Raw genomic sequence first — 7,115 nt, 5'->3', positions numbered from 1 at the left:
ATAGCCTTGTACCGACCAAAGCCTTGTGAGTGGATTTGGTAGACGGAAACTGAAAGAAGCCCGTCGTATATATGTATATATATATATGTATGTATGTACATTATAGTAAGAATGGATGCATAAGGGTGGAAGACCACAGGAACAATACCGTATATCTAACGCAATATTTAATGTGTGTGTGTATGTGTGTTCAATTCCTTCAAGAATCAATAAATAAATTTATAGTTTTCAGTTTCTAAAATGTGTAAAAAGTAAGGTAAAATAAAGTAAACAGTCATATACAACGATATAAACTTTAGAAATATCATGAATGTTCAAAATATTTATTTAAAATATTTATAAACATGCATAATTTCCAAGTTGTATAAAAATATAACAACTTAAGATAATACATTACGATATATAAATATACAGTATGATTTAACATATAATGGGTAAATATATACGATATGATACAATTTGATATAAAATTATAAATTTACATGTATTATATTAAAAACGTGTACATTAGTATTTCCATTGTAGAATTCATTACATTTGCTACCCATAGTTTTATACACTATAGGACTATAGGCATATGTTTTCATCATTGATCAGGCAGCTGGACAATGTACATAAGGTACTGTTTCATCTTGGCCTGTTTTTAGGTAGGACCCTCCTCAGGGAAGGGCTGGAATGTGCCAGTCATATATTCAATCACTCCTTACAGATTGCACAGTGGACAGCATCAGTTTTTTTTGTTTTTTTTTTAAATGTGATCCTCTTCCAGTCTTTCAAAAATTTATCACTTAGTTTTTATGGCTCTATATACTTTGCTATTCTACCTTTACATCACCTTGCATCTCACTGACATCTTGCACTAGTCACAGACCTGGCCTATAGCCTGAAGTAGGTCGTTGCCCATCAATACTATAAGTCTCCATTTCCTTCTCCCCACTAGAGTATGCATTAACTAAAACTTTGCTGAATCTGTGAATGCTGAGGATACTTTCATTTCCAGCTCTCCTGGGGAAGGAAGACATTGAAGTTGAATATGTGTATGATTGAGTCTCTCTCTCTATCTCTCTCTCTCTCTCTCTCTCTCTCTCTCACACACACATACACACACAGAACCTGGAACCATGTGGTTTGGAAGCAAACTTCTTACCACACAGTCACGCCTGTGCCATATAATATATTTATATATAATACCCCCCCCCACACACACACACACATGGTAGGCTTCCACTCAGTTTCCATCTACCTAGTTCACTGTCAAGACATTGGTTGGCCTGGAGCTAAAGACATTTACCCAAGAGCCAAAAACCACATGGTTACAAAACAGGCCTCTTGACCACACACAAAATGAATAAAAATGATAAAAAAAGAAGATAGCTTAGCTCATACAGATAGACAGATATATGTATTGAGAGATTGATTAGTTTACATAAAAGTAAATATTGAAAAGTGGATTAGTTGAAGTGTTCATAATGTAATTATATATGTATTTATGTATAAATTTACTTTCCTCTGTGTATCAGTACATCTGATTAGATGCTTGTCCTTCTGTTGTATCGTTTATCTAAATTCTGTCTATATATCCGTCTAATTGTCTCTGTTTAAACTCAACTGTCTGTTTATCTACCTACCTAGGTATTATCTGTCATCTCTAATAATCTCTACTTTGTGTGCCGGTGTGATGATAATGATGAAAATCTTTGTCATTACATCTGTATATATCATCATCATCATCATCATCAGGGGCAATAAACACTGAAGATGTACAGAAAAAAGATTCCATCACATGCCAGGGAGAAAAACTAGAAGTAGTTGATAGCTTTCACTACCTAGGCGACCAAATCTGTAGTGGGGGTAGTTGCTCTGAGAGTATAGCAGCTACAATAAGAATAGCCTGGGTAAAGTTCAGGGAACTCCTACCTCTGCTGGCAACTAAGAGCCTCTCTTCAGGATGAAAGGTAGACTGTATGATGCATGTGTGTGAACTCCTATTCTACATAGCAGTGAAACATAGGCCATGACTGCTGAGGACATGTGTAGGCTTGAAAGAAATGAAGCTAGTATGATCCGCAGGGTGTGTAATGTCAGTGTGCATACACAACAGAGAGAAAAGTTGGACATAAGAAGCATCAAATGTGGTGTGCAAGAGAGACAACTGCACTGGTATGGTCTTGTGTTACGTATAGATAAGGACAGCTGTGTGAGGAAGTGCCACACCCTAACTGTGGAAAGAACCTGTGGAGGAGGTAGACCCAGGAAGACACAGGATGAGGTGGTGAAGCATGACCTTCAAACATTGGACCTCACAGAGGCAATGACAGGAGACTGAGATCTTTGGAGATATGCTGTGATTGAGAAGACCTGGCAACTAAAGTGAGATCACAGCCATGACTGATGCCAGTGTTGCATGTCTGGCCCATTTAAGAGTACACTTGATGCATCAGGCAATATGATATGCTTGAGAAGACCTGTTGAGTCAAGTAAAACCAAAACTGTAGCTGTGGCCAGTGCCCTCAGACTGGCACCTGTTCTGGTGGCACGTAAAATGCATTATCTGAATGTGGTCGATGCCCGTGTCCCCTGACTGGCTCCCGTGCCAGTGGCATGTATAAAAACTCTATCCGAACGTGATCAATGCTAGGTCCGCCTGACTTTTAGGGTTAATTTTCACTTTTTTCTCTCCAAAGTACATAAAATATATGCTAGGGACAAACTGGCCTTGATTCAGTTCATCATATCCCTCTGTTAGGTGGTCAAGTGGATGAGTCTTTTGAGTGTCAGATAGATTGCTTTACAATAATTGTTCTGCTCTCTGCATTCAGAATTCAAATCTTGCCAAGGTCATATCTGCCTTTCATTTTTTTGGAGCCAATAAAGTACCATTCCTTATCTGGAGCTGATTCTTCTCTTTCTTTCTGGCTGACTCTTTCTCTCCTTCTGAAAGAAATTGACTGTAGTTAGACCTGGGAAAGACTGGGTTCCACCAGGTTTAAAATGCCCAAGAAATGCCATCTGTTCTGATAAGGATCCATGGGGTGACATGGCACATCTCTACAGATAAGTAACATTATGTCTCTGTAGAAAATTACTACTTTTAGGTCTGTTATTTTTTATGCTTTACTTGTTTTGGTCATAAGACTGCAGTGATGCTCAGGCACCACCTTGAAGGGTTTAGTTGAATAAATCAACCTCAGTACTTTTTCTTTAAGCCTGATACTTATTCAGCTTCTTCTGTCAGACCACTAAATTACAAGGACATAAACAAACCAACACCAGTTGTCAAGTGGTGGTGTGAGACAAATACAAACACAAATATATATATATATATATATATATATATATATATATATATATATATATATGTACAACAGGCTTCTTTCAGTTTCCGTCTACAAAATCCACTCACAAAACTTTGATCAGCTCGAAGCTGTACTAGGAGACACTTTCCTAAGGTGCCATGCAGTTGGACTGAACTTGGAAACATGTAGTGAGAAGCAAATTTCTTACCACACAGCCATGCCTGTTAAACTGTGAAATCAGCAACAATTTGGATTTTAGAGTCATTTGTGTCACAGAAACTTACAAAATATGTTCTTGATTTCTGCAGTTCTTTTCCTTGGCTATTTCTTTTTACCACTTTCCAGAGGAAAGTTAAGCCTCAATAATAAATAGGATTTAAAAAAAGAAAAGAAAAAAGAAAAACATGCATTTGTCTTATACCTAATGTAAAACACTGCATGTGAGAGCTATCGAGTGCTTCAACCAGTTAACCTAATAGGATTATATAAAGTTTGTCAGGTTTGCTGTACTTTTTTGACTAATTACAAATAATTTATGTCGTTGTTTAGTGCAAGACCAGCTGTTACCATCCATTTTGTTTATTTTTTAAATCTAGTGTATCAGAGATTATATTATTCAGAGTAGCATGTGGTTGGAAGGAGATTTGTTTCTAGTAGTTTATGAAGAGAGTTTATCTTTGGTTTCTGCTACAAGTAGTTGATAATCTGACTGAATGTACCATATCAATAAAAATAGGAAGACACACCAACATTCACATGTATTTTTTTTCTTCCGCTTTTCACTAATTATTTTGTCTGTGTGTTACAAGGGGGTGCCGAAAAGTTCCTGGCTTTGGGTAAAAAAAATTACAGGAAGATCAATTAATTATGATTTTATTCATCATATTCCCCTCTCAGAGCCACACACTTATTACAGCAGTCCTTCAGTTTTTCTAAGCCTTGTAAAAGAACTCAAAGGGTTGGGCCCCTTTTCAGCACCCCCTTGTATTTCTTAAATTATCTCACTTCTGACTATCCTTGGGTTTTATCAAATTTTGCATAGCCTGATATTGAAGTTAGCCTTTGGCTATGCAAGATTTTAGAGTTGTGGGGTAATTTTAGGGGAGATAAATCAGCAAGGACCTGATTCACAATGATGGTCATGCTAACATCTTCATGAAAAGGTGGAACTACTTTTGATAAGAGTTATAAATAGCTTATTTCATTCTATCTTAATTTATTGGGTTGAAATTCCAACCAGTCTTTCAAATTGATATATTATACTTGCCTAGACATCTGCTTCTTCATCAAACAAATTGTCAGTCTTCCTTGTCCTCTTACTCTGCAATTAATTCCAGAAGTGGTCTCCTCAGGTTAATCTGATCAACACTTTAACCCACTCACACGTACATTTATTCAAAAGAAAAGAGCATGCTCTCACCATCACCACCATACACATAATCATTCTTTCATTTAATGCTCATATTTTTTCCATGTTAGCAAGGGTTAGATGTGGAACTATTTGAAGCAGGATGTTACAGTCAAATGCTCTTCTTGTTGCTAATTCTTACCTGTTTTTCAAATGAAGAATTTTTTTATTCCAAAGTGTGAAGCAGTCAGTTAAAATATCAACAATAAGTTCTGACAAGAGTAGAATACCAACATTCACATACATTCTTTTACACACACACACACACACACACACACACACACACACACACACACACACACACACACACACGTTTTCTGAGGTTACCATTTACCGAATTCACTTAATGTATTTATCAGTTTCAGGTCTATAGTCAAAGACACTTACCCAGGGTTCTTTGCTGTGGGACCAATTCCAAAACCTTGTGGTTGTGAAACATACTTCTTGTCTCTGCAGCCATGTCTGTGTGTGTGTAAATACACACATATACATACAACAGGCGTCTTTCAGTTTGCATCTTCCAAATCCACTCACAAAGCTTGAGTTGTTCCAAGGCTATAGTAGAAGACAGTTGTCTAAGATGTCACATTGTGGGACTGAACCCAGAACCATGTGGTTGGGAAGCAGAGCTTCTTACCACACAGCAATGTGCTTACACCCAGTCTCTGTGTATATCAGATTCACTCACAAGGCACTCATTGACCTAAGGCTCTAGTAGATGACACTTACCCAAGATGTCATGCTGTAGGCTTGAACCCAAAACCACGTGATTGCAAAGTCAGCTTTTTAACCACACAGCCATGCATACACCTATACCACACAACCCACTAAGATCCATACAATTCCATCACACACTAATGTTTCACTCGAACCAAGATTTCAAAGTGACCATCAACAAATGTCAAGATTATTTATTTTCAACTGTTGACCTAGATTTTATGGCTCAGTGCTTTTCATTCAGAAATAATACTTGTATTAGATATACAGTAGCCTTGTTGTATTGATTTTTTTTTCTTAAAAATAAGCACCATAAAATGATGAATATAAATTCAATCTTTATCATTGTCATGAATAAATGAGAGATTTTCTTTTTTTTTTTTTTTTTCAATGTCATTAGATACATTTCTATGACCAGGTTTTAAGAGATAAGGAAAATCCGAAAGAGAATTTGGGAGCAGATGAGTGACTGATGCCAGGAAGGAAATTATTGCTTTTGTTTTGTATGTATTTGTGTGTGTATGTATGTCTTTCTGTGAGTGTATGTGTGTGCGTGTGTAGATAGATAGATAGATAGATAGATATGTATATGTGGAGGTAGATGGTTTAGAGGTTAGGGTCCTGGACTCATGATTATAAGATTATGGTTTTGATTCCTGGACCAGGTAATGCATTGTTGTGTCCTTGAGCAAGACACTTCATTTCAAATTGCTCCATTCCACTCAGCTGGTAAAAATGAGTAATTCTGCAATGGACTGGCATCCTGTCCAAGGAGGAATATATGTGCTAGAGAAATCAGGAAACCAGTCCTATGCTCTCAACATATAATATCATCATCATTGTTTAATGACCACCTTCCATGCTGGCATGGGTGGGATAGTTTGACAAGAGCCAGCCAGACAGAAGCCTGCACCAGACATCTATGCCTGTTTTGGCAGGATTTTTACAGCTGGATGTTCTTCCTAACACCAACCACTCAGCAGAGTGGATTTAGTGCTTTTTATGTGACACAAGCACAGGCAAGGTCAATTTTGGTAAGGTTTTTATGGTTGAATGCCCTTCCAAATGCCAACCACTTTACAGTGTGGGCTGGATGCTTTTTAAGTGGCACCTACATAGGCAGGGTCACTAAGTACCTTGCAAAACAGAAAAAGAAAAAATCTTTTGAGAGGGAGGAGGCATTGGAGGAGGTGATCTTGTAACAGATGATGAAAGGTGATAGTGAGATGAAGAGACAGAAACAGATGTTACCCGGCCAGAGAGAAAGAGAGAGAGGGAGATCAAGAATGAAGACAGAGACAGGTGTGCTGCCACAAAGGAGATACAAGGTCACCCAACCTGAGGGAAGTGCTGGAGAAAGAGAGAGAGAGAATGGGCGACAGCAGGATAGAGATGGTGGCAAGTGCCAGACCATACCCCTAGAAGCAACAGAGTGATTCGAGGGCCAAGAGTTTCATGCATTGGTAAGTCACTCTGTTGCTTCTGCTAACTATTAATAAAAGTATATATATATATATATATATATATATATATACTCATATTATGAGTTCTATTTCTCCTGTTTACATCACCGGGGTCTAATGCTCTTAGCTTATACTTTTTGTGGGGGTAACCAGATCAAACCATCTTAAGTGTAACTGCCCGAAATGGTCATGACTTCTGGGACTTGACTGATGAAAGAAAGTTAAGAATTG

The 7,115-nt window shown here is 37.6% G+C and overlaps 1 protein-coding gene and 1 long non-coding RNA gene across 3 annotated transcripts in view; one reads left to right on the top strand and one right to left on the bottom strand.

Annotated features, from left to right (window-relative positions):
• Nucleotides 1–7,115, top strand: part of LOC106882052 (copine-8) — a 263,320-nt gene that overhangs the window by 16,203 nt on the left and 240,002 nt on the right. The window lies entirely within an intron of this gene.
• The window catches only part of LOC128248128 (uncharacterized), a 7,208-nt gene continuing 4,483 nt past the window's right edge, over nucleotides 4,391–7,115 (bottom strand). Inside the window, exons 2-3 of the long non-coding RNA XR_008264402.1 lie at nucleotides 5,092–5,259; nucleotides 4,391–4,617 (exon numbers count right to left, since the gene is read on the bottom strand). This is a non-coding gene — a long non-coding RNA (uncharacterized LOC128248128). The remainder of the gene's footprint in view (nucleotides 4,618–5,091; nucleotides 5,260–7,115) is intronic.

This window comes from Octopus bimaculoides, chromosome 6, assembly GCF_001194135.2.
Source record: "Octopus bimaculoides isolate UCB-OBI-ISO-001 chromosome 6, ASM119413v2, whole genome shotgun sequence".
In the NCBI taxonomy this organism is placed as follows: Eukaryota; Metazoa; Mollusca; class Cephalopoda; order Octopoda; family Octopodidae; genus Octopus; species Octopus bimaculoides.
This window is presented reverse-complemented; position numbering and strand designations above follow the sequence as displayed.